Below are 21,266 nucleotides of genomic sequence, written 5' to 3'. Positions count from 1 at the left end.
TTATATATTCATTTGGAGCATTTTTGGTATATGGTACATGTATATCTTTTGTTTTTGTTGACCAATGAGCCCTTACTCCAGTAGCTAGGGCCTTTATAGTTTTTATTTTATACAACTCTTGCTTTTGAAAGGTGTCAGTGAGGAAATAACTATGCAGAACCTAAAAACTTTAAATTCTTGTCAAGGACTTCATAATTCTGAGCAATTACTTCTGGCACTTGAAATGCATCATTTTTGTGTGTTTTCGACAAATTTAGACTGTCCAATGATAACTGTTTCTTACTCTGAAATAAGCTATTTATTATATTGATCTTGGGAAGGTCTTATTAACCTCACATGGGTGAGTGCTTTGCTCCCAAAATAGTTTGTTCACCAATAGTTATTATAGGATTAAGTGTCTGTATTTTTGTTGAATCATAGAATTTAAGAGTTGGAAGAGACCTCTGTGACCATCTAGCTAACCCATACCTGAAAGGAATTCCCACTAAAACTATCTCACGAGTAGTTATCCAGCCTCCTCCACTCATTTTTTTTCCAAAGAGGCAGAACCCACTGCCTCTTGAGGAAGCCTGTTCTACTTTTGGATATCTCTAATGTCCAAATCTTGTCTTTTTGCAACTTCCATACTTTATTCCTAGTTTTTCCTCATGGGTCCAAATAAAAAAATCCAATCATTTTCCTAATCTAATCTAATCTAAATCACTAATCGATAGGATGACCCTTCAAGTATTATGTATGCATTTAATAACAGTTATTATAATAACAGTATTTTATTATACACAACAAATGGTTTGTATTATTTATATTTGGTCCTAGATATCTTGAGGGAGCCATTTGAGTTCATTAAAGTAGTGACATACTCAGACCTGTACTCTGTGAAGGTCATTTAGGTGAGTGAGGAATGGGGAGAGGCTTTTAGCAGGGACATCAACCTGCATATTATTATTTAGTGACAGTCATTGTATCTCCTTTGACCTAGCAATAGTACTGAAGCCATGACCCAAAGAGGTCAAATGAGGAAAAAGATTCTTATGTACAAAAAATATTTGTAGCAGTTCTTTGTTCCAGCAAATAAATGGAAGCTAAGGGGACTGGGTGGCTAAATTTAAGTGTATGAATGTAACAGAACCTTACTGAATAATAAGAAATGATAGAAGTCTATTATCCCTAATCTTTTCTTTTCTAAGCTAAATATCTCTGCATACCTTCAACTTCTTGTAGGACTTGTACTCAAGTCCCTTAATCATTCTGACTGCTCTCTTCTGGATGCTTGCTAGTTTATTAATGTCCTTCTTAAGTTATGGTACCTATTATAGAAAGTCTTATTAGAACACAGATCAGAGAAACTGATATATTCTTTGTCTTGAAAGCCATGTTTCTCCTAATGTGGCCAAAAATAGCAGTTTTGTCTTTGTAGGATGGATTTTTCATTTAATAATGAAGGCTATTTTTCTATCTCATTCATCCCATATTTACATAATTAGATTTATAAATGATAAGTAAGGAAAGAGTTTCTGTCCTAAAATCACTTTTCACTTTGAGACAAAAGCTCAGTTTAAATATATTTTAAAAATCCATTTGTGGCCAGAAATGTCAGTAAGTTTTGTTCTGTAGCTATGTAAATAGAGAAAAATGAGTTGACTGGGTTTAACATTTTCAACAAAGCTATAAATATGCACACTGGTGAAATGTTAAAAAGATTATTTTTACTTGAACAATACAGAACAGATGAAATAAATTTAGCTTTTACATGCCATCGATTGAAACTCATACTGCCACAAGAAGCAGCATATCTATTATTATTCAGGTATGGTATGTCATCTCCTACTAACATTCAACTTTGAAGTCTCATTGTGCTTTTGGTCTATGCTCTGGGAGCCAGTATGTGCTAAACTGGCAAATCCAGAAAAGTCTTTGGATCTGAAATGACTCAGGTTCAAATCTCACCTTAGACACTTCTTAAGTGATTTTGGGCACCTCACTTTAATTCTTATTCTTTATTCATTACATCATTTCCAGCTTTACATCTGTGATCATTTGAAGAGTATGTGAGCTAGGGCAAATCATTTCATACTAAGAAAGTATGGAGAATGAGTCTAATAATAAACTCTTGTGGCTGTAAAACCCAATGGAATTGCGTGTAGGCTATGGGAGGAGGGAAAAGAAAGAACATGAATCATGTAAACATGGAAAAATTTTCTTAATTAATCAATTAAATAAAATTTTAAAAAGAATAGGAAAAAATAAACTCTTGTAGCCCTACCTAATTAAGTTCAGAGAGACTTTTCTGGTGGAATATTGACCAGAAATTATCTATACACATGTATAAATATAGATATATAAATATATATTTGGCTATGACAATTTGTGAAGAGTTTTTTCGTTATAGTTTTGATCTGCCTTGGGGTATGTGCAGGATGGCAGCAATAATATATGCTTAAAATATTAAATTTTAGCCCACCTCATCTGTTCCTCAAGCTTCATTCTTTTCTCAAAAATATCTAAATAACATTTTCATTTTCAAAAAAATCATAGTCTGTCTTACAAGTTTATATATTTTCCCCTAAGTTTAGTCAAAATCAGTTCTCTTTCTCTGAATGTTAGGTTCTCCTCTTCAACTTTTATCACACCTAAAAAGTATCCAAGATATTATCATGACAGAATCATGAAAAGGATTTTAGATTCATCAATTAGTCATTTGTTAAGCACCTAATCTATGTCAGGCACTGTGTTAGGCACTGGGAATAAAAAAAGAGGCAAATGATAGTTGTTGCCTTTGATAATCTCACAGTCTAATGAGAGATACAGGATGAAAACAACTATATACAATCTACAGCATAAATTGGAAATAACAGAGGGAAGGTACTAGCATTAAGGAGGTTGGGAATGGCTTTCTGTAGAAGGTGAGATTTGGGCCAAAGAAGCCAGGATATGGAATTGATGAACAAGATGAGTCAGTCAGTCAATAAACATTCATTAAGTTCCTCTTATGACCCAGGCACTGTGCTAAGTCCTGGAGATACAAGAGGCACAAGACAGTAAATGTCCTCAAGGTTCTCACAATCCAAATGATGTGAAAACAAGTAAACAATCATGTAAGAATACATTATATACAGTTTAAAAAGGAAATAATTAATGGAGGGAAGGCACTAGAATCTAGAGCAATGGTTCCCAAACTTTTTTGGTCTACCATCCCCTTTCCAGAAAAAATATTACTTAGTGCCCCTGGAAATCAATTAAAAAAATTTAATAGCAATTAATAGGAAAGATAAATGCACCTGTGGCCATCACCACTCCCCTGGATCACTGAAGCACCCACCAGGGGGCAGTGGCACCCACTTTGGGAATCACTGATCTAGAGGATTTGGGACAGGCTTACTTTGAGGTTTTAGTTGAGACTAGAGGGATCTAAGAAACCAGGAGGCAGAAATGGGGAGGGCAAGCATTCCAGGAATGGGAGAGATGGAATGTCTTCTTGGTGGAGCAGCCAGAAAGTCGGTGCCATTGACTCAAAGTAGAAGAGAACAAGATATATAAGGGAACCAAGTTTGCATGATAAGCAGAAAATTTTACATTTGATTCTGGAGATTGTTAGGGAGCCATTTGAGTTTATTAATGTAGTGACATAATCAGACCTGCATTTTATGAAGATCACTTAGGTGAGTGAGGAAGGGAAGAGGTTGTTAGCAGAGACATTAACTAGCAGCTTATTTCAACAGTACATCCATATGATGAAAGGGATGATAACACTGTCAGAGAAGAGAAGGGGGCATATATTAGAGGTGTTGCAAAAAGAAAATTGGCAAGAATTTACAGCAATTTGTATATAGAGAATGAGAGAGAGTAAAGAGTTTAGAATAATGCCTTCATTTGGAAAAATGAGAGGAAGAAGGTATCTTCAATGGAAATAGGGAAGTAAGGAATAAGGGAGCATTTGTTACAAAGAACATTAGTTCAGTTTTGGACAATGATAGTTGGGATCAGCAGAGAAGTTAGGATGAGTAAGTAGATTTGGGAATCATCAGCATAGGTTGAGATGCTATATGAATCCATAGGACCTGATGAGATCAGAATATGCATATGGAGAGATCCCAAGCAGAGTCTTTGGAGATGCTTGCTTTTAGGGGGCATGACCTGGATGAAGATCCAGCAAAGGAGCCTGAGAATGATTGATTAGATTGGTAGAAGGAGAACCAGAAGAAAGTCATTTCATGAATATCTAGAGAGAAGAGAGTAGCAATGTTAAAAGATGCAGAGAGGTCAGGAAGAATGAGGATTAGAAAGAGGCCATTAGATCTGACAATTAAATTAGTAATTTTGAAGAGAGAAGTTTCGGTTGAATAATGAAGTTAGAAGCCAGACTGCAGGAAGTTAAGAGACAGAGAAGAAAGGAAATGTATGTATGTAGTATATATGGCAGGAAATGCTTCATTTCTGTCTTTGTGTATCCAGTGCCTAGTATAGTATTTGTAATTAGTAGAAATTGAATAAAGATTTATTGAAGTTGAGTTGTATTTATATGTTTGGCTTTGCAATTTGCAAAGCATTTTTACTTATGTTTTCTCATTTGTTTTTTACAACTACTCTATGAGATGGGTAGGCAAGATTTTATTATTTTCATGTTAGAGATCAAGGAATTATAGATCAAGAAATTAAGGTATCGGGGTTATAATCAGTGGGCTGGAAATCAGGATTTCTGGGTGTTAGCATTAGCTCCATCAATGACCAACTATAACTTTGGGTTAGTCACTTTTTTCTTCACTTCCCAGTCATCTTCCTCATAAACCATCTAATTATCCTGAAGAAACTTCTAACCTGTTCCTACTATCCACTGGTATATTATCTCTCCTCCAGGAGGATTAGAACCACCCTTGATTTGTATTTGTAACCTCAGCTCTTAGCATAGTGATCAGTGCATAATGAGAATTTAACAAATACTTTTTATTTACAAAATCACTTAAATTCTCTGAGCCTTAGTTTCCTCATCTATAAAATGATGAACTTAAATTGGATGATATGAATTCCCAAATATTTTCCTTTATGATGTTTAAAATAAAAAAAACACAATAAAGTTCATGAAATAAATTAAATCATCTCTACCCACATCCTATGGCATTTGCTAAGAGATCATATCATATAGATCCTTTTTGTTGGGCACAAGGAAAATGCATTTTGGGGTAACCAGAGTTTAAAAGGAGTTTGAATATTTCTACTATCTTTCCATACCACTCCCCTCCGATCCATTAATGTTAATAGCAAAATGTTTATCTTACATTCTAGGACAAAGGCTACATTTTCTATTGTGCAAATTGCTGTCTGTATAAGTCTATAAAATAAATAAGAACTCTCAGTCTACACTGAGCTCCAGGATAAAAAGGAAAAAAGCAAGGCAGTGAGGGAAAAAATCTATTTGTTGGGTTTTGTTTCTTACTGAAACTTCTTACTGAAGGAGATCTTGCTTAAGGTCTCAATCCTGATTTATTAATTCATTGCCGAAAGGCTCAGGGCCAGTAGTTTTGCCTGCAATAGTGTATGATAGGGGTCAGTGGGAGGGAAGCATATGAAGAAAAAGGCTCTCCTGACTTTGGCTTTTCTAGATGGACATCTGCTTTTGTATTAGATTCAGGAAAACCAACATGAGGGGAAGGAGAGGCCATTTCCGAGGCTGGTCCATTGCCCAATCCCACATCCGGGGCTGCTGGAAGAAGAGAGAACAGCTGGGAAGGTACCAGCTCCAGCTACTAGAAGCCTGTCCACACTCTCAGTCCTTCGCAATTCCTGGCAATATGAAAAAATGAGGGAGGGAAGAACTCAGGGTGGAATAGCACTAAATGCTTCTAGGAGTATTTTGTTAAAAAGGAAAACAATATGTGACTAGGAAACATGAAGCATAGGTACCAATAGAGTATCCAGATCAATAGCAAATGAAAATGAAATTATATATACATACATACATATACACACACATACACACACATATATGTGTATATATATATGTTGAGCACTCAGAAAATTTAGCTTGAACTTGATTGAGCTTTCCAAATCTCTGGTTTGCTATGTGGTACCGAGATCCATAATAATTAAAAATATTTGCATTNATATATACATATATATATATATATATATATATATATCCTGAGCACTCAGAAAATTTAGCTTGAACTTGATTGAGCTTTCCAAATCTCTGGTTTGCTATGTGGTACCGAGATCCATAATAATTAAAAATATTTGCATTATTTTTTTCTTCAAAGATGTTTACAGAATATTCTCATTAATTATTCAATTTGTTCTTATATTGTCCCTGCTAGTCTGATAAAAGAAGGTTTCATGTTCACCTTTTCACAGAGAGCCATCAGTCATCTTGTGTGGGATCTTTCCCTATTATCCCCCCTCACCCCAATAAACCCAGTGAATCAGTTTTCAAAATCTGTTGATTCTACCTCACAAATCAACAAACATTTAAGCACCGACTGTGTGCAAAGGAAGGTGTTCTTTCCTGAGCCCAATCCCATTACTACCAAACTAGTTCAAGCCCTAGAGTATTTCAGTAGTTTCCTAAATGATTTCCCCACCTTCAGTTTATCTCTAATACATCCTACAGCCTGAATTAACATTCTAATGCACCATTGTCATCACTATCATTCTGTTTAAAGCAACATACCCAAGGAAAATTCCTTAATGTTTCATTTGAGGACAGAAAATTTGGTTCAAACTATTATCCCAATCTTGCTTTCCATTACATCTCTGCATATGTCCAGTATTCCAGCCAAAATTAAATATTTAAATAAATATCCTGTTTCCTATCTTTACCTATAAAATACTACTTCTATATCAAATTCCATGTTCAAATGCAATTTCTCTAGGAAAATCACTGTTGGTTTCTCCTGCTGGAACGGATCTTCCCATTTTGACCTCTTGGAGTAATTTGTGCAATTCATATTGTGTTTCTTATTTACTGTCATGTATTAGAGTTGTTTATTAAAGTTAATGCATATACATAATTATTATTACTGTTATTGTCATCATCATCATTAGAGACTGAGTCAATCTAGCTTGCCAAAATTGGAGGCATAATGGCTACTCAAGCCCATTGGTAAGGAACATTTAATCTGCTTTGTTATTCTGACCTGAACTTGTTTGCCTCTCCTTAGACACGCTAGTGGCTTTCTGCTCCTGCAGTGCCGGACTGTGTACAAATGTCCAGTTGGCTTCACCCATGCTTCAGTTCTGAATAGCCAAATTAAGGTCTTGGCCTCTCCAAGAAGCAGGTAGGATAAAATGAGCCATCACACCTGGCCAACAAGTATAAATATGTATCAGACTATAAATTCCAGGAAGAAATGTTACATTTTATTCCCGGGCAAGTAGTAGGTACTAAATAAATTACTGTATAATTAAAAAGCAAGGAAATTCAAAAAACTCTATATGAATAAATACAGAGAGTCTTTAATATCTCTAGACCATCTGTCATGGAATTTCTTTATGTGGAGAAGCTGGGAGCCTGTATCTAGTAGACTTGCAATGACTTCTAATGGAAATGCTTTGGAGACACTAGAGCATGCATGGATATCCTGGAACCAGTTCTCAGTTGACCCTACTGTATGGTTGGGAGGAGAATTATTTTTGGTCTTCAATGTGTGCTAGAACTAACAGCCTCTTCAGTTAGCTTTGTCCCTATCTTAATTGCATTCTTATCTGGGATAGTTCAGTGACTCTTTTGACCAAAGCATTTTGTGATTTGTACATTTTGCAAAGTAAGGGAACTTAGGACCTCCTTCCTACTCTGAGTTTATTTGGTTCCCAGAAAATGAGCCTCTTTGGTCTTTTCTTTCATTTTAGGTTCAGGGAATGACTAGTGTTATGTAGGAACTCTAGCTAAATTGTAACCTAATTCTACTCTCTGGGTGTTAAAGGGAAAATAATGTCCCCAAGACATTATGTAAAATGTTTTTACAATTGTTTTTTTGCTACATTTTAAAAGTAAATATCCTTTTATAAAAGCTAATTGTCTTTTTAAAGGGAGTTGGGTAACTGGTCTTGTAACTTTGAAGGGAATATAGTAGATGCTCAAATGAATAGAAGTAAAGAGACCCAACAAATCCTTGGGGTACCCTAGAACTCCAAGAGGGAGATGAAGACTTTCTGACCCTGAGAACATACACACTTCAAATGAATGAAAGAATATAGGGAAGCTGTCAAGTAGTAGTCTATGTCTAAGGTCATGTACTCAGTGATGATGCTAGGATGAGAAGCCAAATGGCTTGATTTTTAGTTCATTAACTCAATTTTAAATTTAACATCTTCACCAAAAGCCCTACTCTGATACCTTTGTCCTAGAGATGTAACCCTGAGTTCTCAAAGATTATACTAGAAGAGCTCTAGCTTTGTCAGACCCTTTCCAAACAGGAAAGACTTGGAGTACTGCCAAGGATTAACTCCATATCTATTGTCTAGGGATCGAGTTAGTCAACTTTGCAAAGATTTGTCATCAGGTTCACTGCAAGGTAGTAATTTGGTGGGTGCAGGGAAGAACAGCATATCTTGGTTGTTCTAGAGATGTTGGATCTGATTTATTGGAGAGACCCCAAACCCAGCCCTCATTGGTGAAACTACAGGTCACTAAAATATTAAACTGTACCTCTACCGTTAGTACAATTCCTCCTATTTTTACCCACTTTGCAAGTCTGGCGCCTAGAAGATGGCTGCTAATACTAACCTAAGGATTTAATTGGGTAATTCTCAGATGCTGGGTTTCTGGTGTTTCTTGCTTTGTCTTGCCCCTTTCATTCTATTCTCCAATTAATCATTAAAGTGTTCTTTAAGCCTCCACTAAAATACCAAATCCCAACTCCTGCAGGAAGTTTTTCCCAAACCTATTCATTTCCGTGCCTTCCCTCTGCTATTTTCTATTTATCTTGCCCACAAAAGTATTTATTTTTCTTTATTTGCATATTTACTTCTTCATTAATTTCTAAACTTCTTGAGGGTTGAGACCCTCTTTTGCTTCTTTTTTATTTGTGTCAGCACAATACGTAGCACCAAGAAGGTGCTTAATAAATGTTTATTGGATTGAATTGGTACTTTTAGGCTTCCAGTGTTAGGGTTCAAAATGGGTGGCCTCCAGAGGAACACACGAGACAATGCAATCAAAGCAGGAGAAAGCTTTATTACCAGTACGCACTGGGGAAACTCAGCAAAGAGAGTCCCGAGGGGGCATTCAGAATAAGGAATATATATATGTTTCTGGGATACAGGTGCCTTTGTCTTAGGGTTAGCTAATAGCTAGACAGAGGGAGTAGGGATGCTTCCAGGTGCCACAGGATATGATTCTTAATCTTCAAGGCTGTTCTGTCTAGGAATCTTCAAGGCTGTTTCATCTAGGGGCCCTGGGGCTTTCAGCCAGGAGTTGTCCCTGGGACTGTGAGTCAGAGAGATAACTGCCCTGCTTGAGTTGGGCATGACGTTATCCAAAAAATCCCCTGCTTAATTGCTAAGTTTAGCTTTTTGGCTATAATATTCTTATAAGCTATAAGCTATAATATTTCTATAAGCTTTTTTGGCTATAACATTCCTCCCTTTTTCGTTTTGCTTCCTGAGGAATCTTCCTCAGGGCCAAAGAATAAGTCCAACATCAGTGCTTTGTTTCCTATTGATTAGGAGCCACTAGTCTCAATTAGTTTTTAATAAAGCTATTTATTAAGGTAGTATAATTAGAACAGTTGGCATAAAACATTCTCCCCAAAGTGAGATAAATAAAAAGGACATCTTTTTCACATAGTAGGAGTCTTGGGAGAGTAACCTAAAACTTAAAGGGAGACACACAATATACAGGGTAGAGAACATGTGTGATAAAGGGGTACCTCCCAACTTCTGTCACCAGAAAGCCTTTTATTTTTTGGTGACCTCATGAAGTTCATTGTGGGGCATGGTGTCAGTAATGAGTGAGCTGCTCTGCTGGCCTGGCTGCTCACAGAACACAGTGTCTCTGGTGGATTGGTCCAATTTGCTACTGGTTTAGGGTGCTCAGTGGATGATTTTCAATTTCTCCAGATGTTACAGTGCTCACAGGGTCACTGGCTGGGCTCATCTATCTCAAACTTGTTCTCAGCCATTTCCTGATTCCCATGGCAACTACTACCAGTTCCAATTGACTCTTCCCTCTGGCTGCCAGCAAGAATTGCTGATTTCCCAAATTTACAAAGTCTTTGCATGGACACATCCACCTCAAAATACTTATTTATCTAAATTAAAGTAAAAATAGACAAAAAGACTGAAATGGGCAGTCAAGTTCTCAGCCTCCATGACTGGATAAGCAAAATGGGAAAGCTAGGCATTTTCTTTGTGCCTTTCAGGGAATTACATTCTAGGAAGGAGATGGAAAAACAGATATATAGTCTTTCTTTTTCTTATGAAATCTGTGTTTGTTACTTGGTATCCTGTCTGAAAATTTCTTCTGTTATAAAATTTTCCAAAAAGAAGGTCAACCGACCTCTCTATTTAATTATCTTGGTCTTTGTCTTACTCTTTCTTGGTCTTTGTTTCTCCATTAGTCTCTACCTGTCTCTGTCTCTTTATGTGTTTTCCCCTGTCTCTGCCATCCCCTCAAGACTTATTATTACCTTTCAGGAACTTCAGTATTCTAGTTTATGATGTCCATCTGACTCTGACTTATCTGTTTAATGTGCTGTCCAAGATGTTGCCTGTGTATTATCAACTACCTTTTATATAATAATCTAATGTCTTCCTGATTAAGGAGTTGTCCACATTATTGGGATGACATTAGAGAATACCTGGTTAAATTTGTGGTTGATTAATTCAATGACTATGTTAATTGGGGTAGGAATGGAAATGTCACCCTTAAAGAAGTAAGGTTTAAACACTAGACATAATTTATGATATTGATATGCCTCATTTTTCTCAGTGTTCTTTCTACTTTCTTGTTGTTAGTGAAAATAACAAAGTTTTGTTTTTTCTCTTCTCTTCTCTTCTCTTCTCTTCTCTTCTCTTCTCTTCTCTTCTCTTCTCTTCTCTTCTCTTCTCTTCTCTTTTCTTCTCTTCTCTTCTCTTCTCTCTCTTCTTTTCCTTCTATCCTTCCTTCCTTCCTTCCTTCCTTCCTTCCTTCCTTCCTTCCTTCCTTTCTTTCTTTCTTAAAATTCTCTGATGATAAGTCTTTTCAATTTTTATTAAATTTTAAATAGCACACCTGCTATGAGACAATGTCTCCTGGAAAGAGCACTAGGTAGCTGAAAGTCAAAAGATTCCCAGTGGGAATATGTTTCAGTTCAGTTTCAGTTCTGCCATAAGTTGGAGTTGCATAACTAGGCAGACCTCTCTGGGTCTCAGTTTCTTTAACTTTTTGACAAAGTGGTTACAGAAAAAAGGATAACTTTATTCTATCTTTGTGTGTATACACACACACACTCATTGATCTATATGTATGTACAATGTGTGTATCTACTTTATCCTATATGTGTATGTACTTATACACATACATACATATTTATATATCTGTGGACTTGGCATCAGAAAGATCCTGTCCCAGATATCTGCTATCTAAATGACCCTGGATGGTCATTTATCCTCTCATGGCATCAGCTTTCTCATCTGTAAAAAAAAATGGAAAATACTAACCCCCATCCTACAGATATTTTGTGAGGACCAAATGAGATAACACATGTAGAAAGCACTTTTGCAAACCTTAAAGTGCTATATGTTATCGATTTATCTAGTTATGATCATTATTATTTATGTGCTAATTTGAAGAGTCAGTATCGTTTCATGGTTGCATATGATAAATCCACAATGTTAATGTGGAATGAATTTACAGTTAGAGGATGTATATGCACTATGTTCTCAGACTATAACAAGTCCACCTATTCTAAGTGATGTCGGGTTCTTTATACTCCACTTTTTTGGACCTTCGAGATAATATGTTTCGGGAAAAGATACGCCAAAAAGCTACTCAACACAGCTTTGCTGTAATAATATAAACAGCTTGCTTCAGCAGTGTCCAAGCAGAACTATGTGACAGCAGATTCCTTTCAATGAAATGGTCCACCCTGGCCTGTGGGAGTTTATAAAACCATAACACAATTTTTGAATAACTCCACCTAATCACTAGATGTTGGAGTAGGTGACCAGTGGGTACTTGGTTTTTGCCAAATGAAATGATTATTAAACTCTTTTCAAATATTATACTAGTTAAATTGTTATTTCACAATGTAGAGAAATAAAAGTCATTGACCAACTTGGAAATATCATTATACTTTCTCCCTTTTGCTAAAAAAGTATAAAATAAAAGTTTACAACATTAATCTCCAAGGATTCTATATTTCAATTCAGAAGAAAACATATTTATCACTTCCTCCTTTCATTTCTTTCCCTTTAACTCATTTTTGAATCCAGTTATTTCTCAGGGATCATATCACTCCACAGAGTGACGCCATTTTCAAGTAGCCATAGATGCTTATTTACAAGTTATTTTGAAAAAGTAAATTTAATTGAGAGTCAGGATAGTATAGTAGGAAGCTCAGTGACTCAGGAATCAGAAATGATAGTTTTAAATCCTACCTTTTGGGAAACTTTATTCCCTCAGGATTCAGTTTCCTCATTTTGTGAAATGGAAGATATAGAAATAGTTGGTCTATAAAGTCTTTTCTGTCTCTATTTTGGGTATCTGGTGACATCCATTGAGCTTCACTTTGCTACATGCTCTCTTATTCAGAAAATATGAATATGTGTTCAAGTATAGTTTTTCTTTACAGAAACTATTTGTTCTTTCCTAAAAATGTCATATGGTCTTAGTTATCCTATCCATTGTGATACATTCCCCTTGGACAGTACAGAATTAATATTGGTCTACAGCTCTTAGATTCCCTATGGAATTCATTTTTGTAGCTATGGATCATAGTCACAGTCAGACCATTCTCTGTTCCTGATACTTCATATTTTTCTGCTAACAGTTTCCCAATTTCAACTTTAAATTCCTTCAAAATTCTATTCTATCTTAGTGATGAATTTGCCACTTCTTATTCTAGTATCTCAAACATATCTCCTCCAAAGGACAATTTGGAAAATCAGAACTCTCTCCCTCTCTTTCTGTCTCTGTCTCTCTGTCTCTCTGTCTCTCTCTGTCCCTCTCTGTCTCTCTCTGAAGACTGAAGCAATACATTAATTCAGTACCTCTGCTGTCTCCTTTCTATCCTTACCAAGAATTTATCCTCTTTCTAGTGTTCAATCTGTCTTGTGCTGGCTTTCCCCCTTACCATTCCCCTTCAGTCTATTTCTTCTTTTACTGAATCATAAAGCTTTTGAGCTGGAAGTCCCACTCTCCTTTCTCACAGCTGTAACTCAAAGAAATTGTGGATTGCATATGTTCCCCAAAGTATGAAGTAGCAATCAAGATTTAAACCTAGTTCCTTTGCCTGCAAATTCACTGTACTTTCCATTAATTCCATTAGTCCACGATGTCTTCATTCGCTTTCCCACTAATGTTTTATATTGTTCCTAAAATTATAACCATAGTATTGTTTCTGACATCCTAAAATAATTAGTTAAACACTTTGGGTAAAGAACTGAAATTCTCACATATCTCACTTTAGTCTGGTCTTTGATTAGGGTGAAATGATGAATCTGATGAGTTATGGGGAATTATTCTAGTAAATGTGGGGGACGTAGGAAGAATTGGAAGAAGTAAAACATTGATATGTATAGCACCAACAGAGTTCCCCTTAGAATAGGAGTTCTTAACCTTTTTTTGCTTCATGGACCCCTTTGAAAGTCAAGTGAAGCCAATGGTCTTTTCAGAATAATGAGTGTTAACACAAAATAAAATATTTAGAATTACAAAGGAAACCAATTAAATCGAAATCTCCCTTCTTTCCAACATTTTTTTTGAGTGTATATTTATTTTTCCCATTAGAACATAAGATCCTTAAGGCTAGGAAGTCTTTAAAAATGTTTATTTGTTTATTTGTTATATTAAAATACCCAGGAAACTCTATCCTTCACTTTCCTTCCCCCATTTGAGAAGTTAACATTTGACAAAAAAGATATATGCATGTATATATAAAAGTGCATTTTGCTTATTTCTGTTGCTCAGTTATTTCTCTAGTCATAGAAAAATAGAAGTTATTCTTCAAACAACATTTCTGTTGCTGTATACTTCTTTTTATTTGTGTTTGTATCTGTAGGGCTTCACACAGTGCCTGACTGGCATCAAATAAGCATTCAATAAAGGCTTATTTCCTTCCTTCTTTCATTGTGATGCATGTGAGTGTTCATAGGTATAGCTTGGGCTGGTATCAGGGCTCATGATGTTACAGACCTCATACACAGTATATGGCAGGACTGGAAAAAATAAATGAGTGAAAGCTGTAGGAAAATCTGTCTTATATGAATGCCCATCTTAGAGCTGCCCATCTGAATGGTGTCTACTGAGCTTATTCCTGCTTCCTAGTTCCTACAGAAGTGTTCCAGCAGCAGTGAGAGTCCTGGGCATACATAACAGAATTCTATAGGACTTTTAAAGGATCTTTGCTTGGCCACATCAGACTGGAGAAAACCCATCTGATTCAGGTTTAGGAATAGCTTTGGCACAGGCTTGCAAAGTCATCATTATTTAGCATCCATAGCTAACACTTTATCACTTCTCTGGATAAGTCATGCTCCCTGGTCCCAAGCAACTAGGGCCATGCAAGTTATTACACAATTTGTCACTTTCATATCATGACTGTCTTCACTTTTTCCCATCTTAGGATAACTAGATATTATATCATAATTATTATTTTTCATTACATATTTGTCAGATAAATCTAGCATAGAGTGCTCTCATAAAAACTATGGAACACAGAAAAAGCCTCATAAAGAATTTTTATAAATGCTCATAAAGATGAGAGAGTTCTGATTTTTTATTAATCTGGTCACTGTAAACCCCATTCATTCAAATTTGGGAAAAGAACTTGATTGTCTTAATCTATTCAAAATCCTTCAAGTTTAAATTACCAGGAACCAATCAAAATGGATTCCTTGCAAATAACTTGCAGTTAACCACATACGATTCAGCAGGATTAGGCTAAACCTTCTTTTGATATCTAACGTGTTATGCTTCCAAAGCAATTTGGTGGCAAAGACAAATAGCTAAAGTGCAGCAAATTCATATGCATCCCCAGTGGCAACTGATCTTCAGGGCAGTGAGCATGGGAAATAGAAAATTCTTATTTGTGTTTCTGCCAATTTCTTGCCATGTTTCCTCATCCAAGCCAGAATTGCATTGCTAAAGATTCCACAGTGGCCAGTGAAAGGATGAATGGAATTTAGTTCTCTTTTGTGAGTTCTGGGAGGAAAGAGAAAGGACACAGTAAAGCTTTTATTGACCCAACTCCAAATCCAGTGTGTCTAACTAGGAAATTGTTCATTCAGATGAAAGCCAAAAAGCATCTAGGCCTCAATGTGGCTGAGACAGCAAAATCAATTCAGAACACAACAGCTCTCTTTAGTAAGTATTCAGAGGGGGAAAAAGTGGGTCTGACTAAATCAATAAATAATATTGAGAGCAAAGCTGTTGGGTGATGCAGTGGTTTATTGTATGCCAAGAGCCATGCAAGTGATCTGCTAGGGACAAATTAATGTTATTCATTGGGGAAAAAAATTAGAGATGAAACAATACCTGCACTCTTAAAATAATACCACTATAGCAACAATTACTATTTTCATTTTACTGATTTTAATCTCTGGTTAGTATTAAGAGTCTCATATTGCTCAAGTCTCTCACCTGATCTTCCTATGGTTAAGTCTGGTCTCCTAGTTATTCCTGTGTAGCTTTACCTTGGTAGGGTTCTTGTAAGGATCAAATGAGACTGTATTTATAAAAATGTTTAGCACAGTGCCTAGTAGGTGCAATGTAAATTCCTATTCCCTTTCTTTCCTTGACACTACAGTTGGAATTTGTTCATCTGAGGATAGAATATTGCTCTTGCCCCCTCTTCGATGTCATTGTATTTATTGCTCCTTTTGTATGTAGCTGGGTCCTTGTTGTAATTGGTATAAGTACAAACTCTGCCAATGTAGATCACAACTCTTCCATGCTTTGTTATCATGTAAAACTCTTGTAAATGTTTCCCCCATAAATCTTCCTTAGAAGATCTGCCAAAAAGCTTTCCTCTTGACTTTTCAGTATCTTCAGGTACCAGGGCACTATGAGTCTCCATCACATAACCAGTCTAGTTCCTTTTCCAGTCAGTAGATTAGATAACATGTTTCATGCCTCTTCATTTTTTTAATAAAAAAATAAAAAAAAATAAAATGTGGTATCCTTTTTAGTCTCAGAGTAACTTTTCTTTGCCCTTTAAGTTCTTTTTTTATTTTCATTTTTCCAAATGTTTGGTGTCCCATGAAGGTATTAAGAATCTCATAATTCTTAAGCCATCTACCAAAACTAACATACCTGTTGCTACTCTTCATGTGTGATCTTTGCTCAAGTGCACGAGTTATTACACTCTTGCAGAAATTGAACCATATTCATATTGACATTTTTACTATTAAATGAAACCAGAAGTTCTGTCAGGCAACTTTGAAGGAATTGATTCAAACAATAACTAAAAAGACTGCTATGACTCACTCTGAAAAGAAAAGATTTATTTTCAGATGTCTATTTTCATTATATCATTGATTTAAACATGCCAATAATGGTACCTTTTTTATTAGATTCTGGATCACTGTATCAAAGTCTCATGAAGGATCATCTGATCTGTCCTATTGGCAATTTTTTAGCCTTGTGCAGACTCAACATTAATTGTTTCCAATGCTTACACATGTTCTGTATATGTTTTAGATACCTCCTATTTCACTGTAATAAGTGCCATTCAAATACAGACATTCAAAAGTACTTACCTTTGACAATCGGCTCTTGATCCATCTCTAGTGGGTGTTTGAAGTAGGTCATCTTAACTGATGGCATTCTTTATAAGCACATTTTTTTCTCTGTTTACTTTTAGGAATTCCATCCTTTTCCGATGATAAGATTTGAAGCATGGTGAACTTTTTCTATGTGGAAAATAGCTTTTTTTCTTTTGTCACTATATTAAGTGTTTTAGATTTTATAGTAAGGTGAATACTTTGAATTCCCTATTTAAACTTTGTAGTCAATTGTTTGGGAATGCCAGGCAATAAACACTGATTAAGCACCTACTATGTGCCAGGCACTGTGCTAAACCCTGGGCATGAAAAGAAAGGTCAAAGATAATCCTAGCTCTGAAGGGGCTCACAGTGGGATGGAGGAAACAATATGCAAACAACTATGTACTGTGTAGATAGAAACCATTCACTAAGTTTGTCCTATCCCTCATCCCATTTTACCTGCATACTTTGCCTGACTGAGGGGGACAGAAGTAAAAAGGTGTGGTGTGTGAGGGGAGGTCTCTCTCTCTCTGGGTTGGCCCTGCAGTGGAAGAAAGTCTTGAGTGGGAGCTCTGATGCCTACCTTGTGCTTGAGGGTTCTTTGAGGACTTTGGTGGACTTCCTGATTCAGCATAGGCATTTATTAGGTGAAATTTTCTGTCCCATTCCTACATTCTCTCCCCCCTCTTTTTTCCTATATCTCCATTTTTTATTAAAAACTTAATTGTTAAGAGCTACTAACAGACTCCTGACTTGAGAGTTAATTTTATAGATGGTGACCACAAATTTTAAAAAATTTATATTAAATTTAATAATTTTACTTTCATTTATTAACAGTATAAACAAGATATATGTAGGATAAATTAGAAATCATCTTTAGAGGGAAAGCACTAGAATTAAGTGGCATTAGGATAGGCTTCCTATCAAAGAGGTTTTAGCTGGGGCTTGAAGGAAGTCAGAAGTGGAAATGAGGAAGGAGAGCTTCCCAGCATGGAGGACAGCCAGTCATAATGTTGAGAGATAAGCTATCTTGTGATGGGAGTAGAAAGGAGGCTAAAGTTACTGCTCTGCAGAGGGAGGCTTGTGAGGTATTAAAGGTCTGGAAAGGTAGAGGGGTGCCAGGTTATGAAGGGATTTGAATGACAAAGAAGATCTGATATTTGATCTTAAAGATTATTGGGAGCTATTAGAGTTTATTGCATGTGGAGAGGGGAGGGAGAAACAATTAGACCTGTCCCTTAGAAAGATCATTTTGAATATTATACATCCTTCTTTTTTTAATATGACTAAGAGATCCCTACCCTATTGATTTCCAAAATAGATGGAGACCTAGACATTCTGTCCCATATTTCAATGTAGATATTAAATATGTTTGCAACTAAAATTGTTACGTGTAACTCCATGGAAATGAAAGACCAGCTTTAAATGGCACAAAGATTTAAATGACTGCTAATTAAGATGGTATGGCTTAGAGAAAAGTTGGAGGTCAGAAGACCTGCATTCTGGTCCTGGCTCTGCTACCTCTGCAATTATTTCTCCCTTCCAGTCCTTAGTTTCCTCATTTTTCAGATGAAGACAAGGGTTTAGATTACCTCTATGTTCTTTTCTAACATTGAGATTTTTATGATTATTTTTGACATGAAGTGGCTTATAAAAACATTAACTGCCCTTTATTAAATATGCTAAGATGCACCAGCATGTGTATATAGAATCCTTTCCCCATAGCAGCTGTAAGAGTGAAACCATCATTATCTTTGTTTTACAGATGCAAAAAAGGTAAGAGCTGAGAATATGACTTTTTCATGCTTATAAAACAAGGAAATGTTGGAAGTAGAATTCTGATATAGGTCAGTTGACTCTAATTCTAGCATCCTATCCAATTTATCACAGCATTGGGGAGTTTAAATGCTCTAACTTTTAAAATCAACAAAATTATTGCACTGCTTCTGGACCATTTGGCATTCTAAAACATTGGTTGCCTCTTGACTATGATGGCATTTGAAAGAACTGAATTATTCATCATTTTTTCTTTTCCTTTTTTTATTGAGAGGGAACTTGGTTTGGAAAGCCAGCTTCAGTGTCAAGTCTTTTGTTTAGATTTCCCCTCTATTTTTTTAAATTAAAACTATTCCTGTCCATTGAGGATTTTTGTATTAGAAGATAACTTTTGGTATTATATCATTCAGTTAGTTATTTGTATATCAATCAGTTGGTTAATGGACATTTATGAAGTACTTATTGTGTGTCATAAGTGCTGGATATACAAACACAAATAAAGAAAGATAGTCCCTACCCTCAAGGAGCTTACAGTATAATAAGGGAAAACAATATCTAAAGAGATGAAAATGTAGGGATGTAGAGAAGGTACCCAGCCCAGGGACATGATAGAGCAGTCTGAAGACTTCTGGGAAGAAGCTGATGGGAAGTGGGAAGACTGCTTAGCCCCTTCCATTAAGAGAAGCCTTGGACTTCATGGACTTGCCTTCCAGGCAGAAGGTGAAAAGAGAGGGGCAAAAGGTACTGATGGGATATGAGTATCAGGCAGATTCAGCCTTTCAAGATAATGAGATTTCCCAATGATGAATTTCCTTTGGATGGAAAGTAGTATGAAGAGATCCAAAGAAGTACAAAAACCAGTAGAAGTGGATGACACACTGATGAAAGATATTTGATTTGATACAAGGCTTGTTTGATTTTTTCCTTGTCACATGTTTCATTCTCTACCCTACTTGAAGTAATGTTGTCTTCACAAATGGTTTTCAATTTGATATAACATAACCCCAAACCATCTATTTTATTACTATTTATTGTTTATTTTATTCATTAAAACATAATCATAATTTCTTTAAATATATATTTCACTGGTGAATTCCTTTATTTTTAACATTCTTTTCCTTTTATTCATTTATTTATTTATTCATTCATTTAGTTAGTTAGTTATTAGCCCTTAGCTTGCACCTTAGAATCAATACTATGTATTGGTTCCATGGCAGAAGAGTGGTAAGGACTAGGTAATGGAAGTTGCCCAGGGACACACAGTTGGGAAGTGTCTGAGGCCAGATTTGAATGTAGGATATCCCTTCTCTGGGCCTGGCTCTCAATACCCCAATTGATGGGCATTCTTCAACAACAAAAATAATCATGATGTAGAATTTTTTCATGACTAATACAGATAGCTTTGGTTTTTGTTCTTGTTGTTGTTGAAAGCCACCTGTTCATATCCTTTTATCATTAATTGATTGGGAAATGACTTATTTTTATAAATTTAAGTCAATTTCCTATATATATTTTTAAATGAGTCCTCTATTAGAGGAACTTCCTGTAAATTTTTTAATATTGCATCATCACCTATGGTACATTTTAGCAAAATGCATTTTTCCTTATTACCTTTCAATTAGGTCTATTTTTACCCAAATCCAACTTTTAAAGAATTTTTCTCAGTAAACTTTTGTATCTTCCCCCTCCCCATTTGCATATTTCTACTTTTTAAAAAGTTTTCTTCTTTAATGAATTTTTGTGCTTCTTTTGCCATTAGGCCAATTCTGTTTTTAAGATGATATTTCTTCTAGTATTTTTTGTATCTTTTACTAAACTTAATTATTTTAAAATAATTTTCTTGTATCACACTCTTTTTTCTCTACTTTTCCTCTGTTATATTTTATCTCTTTCTTTTATCTCTTATCTTTATTTTTCCAGGAAGTATTGTTGACCTTGTGGCCAATTAGCATTTTTCTTTGATGCTTTGCTTGTAGCTGTTTTCACATTGCTTTCTTCTTTTAAAAATTTATATCTTGGCCTTCCTTGTCACCATAGTAAATTTTTATGGTGAAGTTCAAATGCTCATTTTCCTGTGAAACTGTGACCCAGAACTGTTTGTGGGCAACAGAGTTGTTAACCAGCACTAGTTGTACCCTGTGCCAGCTTAGGGTCTTCTGCAATCTCCTTCTGACCAGTTGTTTGACCACCTTACTGCCTCTTAACTGAGAGCTCCTGAAATTCCTGTTGCTTTTATTGCTATCATGCTTGCCCCTAGCACTCTTGCCATACTCCACACCTATGCCCACCCATCCTAGTGTTACAGACCTCTCTTACAGACTTCATAAATTGTCTCAGGATAGAAAATATCTCCTTCTGACCTTTTGTTGACTCTGTCCCTCCACAATTTGATTTGAGGAATTATTTAAAAGTTATTTGGAGAAGAATGTTTAGGAGACTTCAGCTGAATCCTTCACTTTACTCTTCATTCTTGGCTCTTGTTTTGTTAAGAATTCATTTTTATCACTGTCATAAAGGATATATGAACTTCTTTTCTTCTATTTTTATAATATACTTAATATTCAGGTTCTATATTAATTTTAAAATTATTATGG

The sequence above is a fragment of the Gracilinanus agilis genome, chromosome 3, assembly GCF_016433145.1.
Source record: "Gracilinanus agilis isolate LMUSP501 chromosome 3, AgileGrace, whole genome shotgun sequence".
NCBI classification, from domain to species: domain Eukaryota; kingdom Metazoa; phylum Chordata; class Mammalia; order Didelphimorphia; family Didelphidae; genus Gracilinanus; species Gracilinanus agilis.
This window is presented reverse-complemented; position numbering follows the sequence as displayed.